This window comes from Chlorocebus sabaeus, chromosome 22 (assembly GCF_047675955.1).
Source record: "Chlorocebus sabaeus isolate Y175 chromosome 22, mChlSab1.0.hap1, whole genome shotgun sequence".
NCBI lineage: Eukaryota > Metazoa > Chordata > Mammalia > Primates > Cercopithecidae > Chlorocebus > Chlorocebus sabaeus.
Genome location: NC_132925.1, coordinates 75724047 through 75725202, shown reverse-complemented (window position 1 = coordinate 75725202; position 1156 = coordinate 75724047). Strand labels below are relative to the sequence as shown.

Below are 1156 nucleotides of genomic sequence, written 5' to 3'. Positions count from 1 at the left end.
CTCTGCCTCCTGGGTTCAAGAAATTATCTGCCTCAGCCTCCTGAGTAGCTGGGATTACAGGCATCCACCACCATGCCTGGCTAATTTTTGTATTTTTAGTAGAGATGTGGGGTTTCACCATCTTGACCAGGGTGGTCTTGAACTCCTGACCTCATCATTCACCCACCTCAGCCTCCCAAAGGGCTAGGATTAAAGGTGTGAGCCACTGCACTGGGCCCCAATGTTTATTTACTTGATCAAATCATTCTGGTCCTTCAAAATGCAATATAAGCACAACCTCTTACTAAAAGCCTTTCTAGACATGCCCTCCTCTTCCCACTCCTTCATCATTCCATCCCATCTGCCACCTCTGTGGTCCAAGCCATCATAATATCTTCTGATTATGGCATAAGACAATACAGCTGCTAGAGCTCCAGCCATCACATCTGCACTCCAAGGAGCAGGTTAGGGGAAGGAAGTGAAGTGCGAAAGGGCCTCCTTCCAGATGAGGCAGTCCCTCTCAGATGACTTTCAGAAGCTGTACCCAAGAACTTCACTTACTTATGTATCATTTTCCAGTCCTTGCTGCAAGGGAGTTTGGGATATATAATCACATCATTAACTGAAGTAAAATCAGAGATCTGTGTAGAGGGGAGAAAGGTTATTAGGTGGGCAATTAGCATTCTCTTCCATGACTTGTTTTCCTGTTTTTATTTTTTTACAAATATGGGAACCACTCAGACTGCAGTCTTTCCCTCTTACTCTCCCAGAGGAAGAGAAGAATGGTTATCAATGGCAAATAGCAGTTGCAGCAGAGCAACACCAAGAGCTGGCTTTTCAGTCAGGAGCAGACACTGTGTCTCTTTGTGGTTTTTCATGCCTTACACATTCAGAGAAACTTCTCTAGTAACAAACTATAGAAATGATTCCTGAAAGTATAATCTTTCCCTGCTTTTACTGTTGTCCCCTGCAATTCATTCTACAAACAACCATTGTTTCTAAATCAATTATGCTGTGTTTCCCAATTTAAACATCTTTAATGGCTCTTATTGTCTTTATGATGAGGCTACAAATTTTAGTAAGACCTAGAATGCCTGTGCAACTTAGCACTGTCAACCTCCTTCCTCCTCCAAGTCCCATCCCTCTTGCTCTCGTTCTTGGCTTCACCTACACTGGC

At 43.5% G+C, this 1156-nt stretch overlaps 1 non-coding gene across 1 annotated transcript; it reads right to left on the bottom strand.

The window, feature by feature from the left end:
- Positions 1-711: 711 nt before the first annotated feature.
- On the bottom strand, positions 712-924 carry LOC119626127 (small nucleolar RNA U3). Its single transcript, XR_005242301.1, has one exon. It is a non-coding gene; the product is annotated as a small nucleolar RNA U3 (small nucleolar RNA).
- Positions 925-1156: the final 232 nt, after the last annotated feature.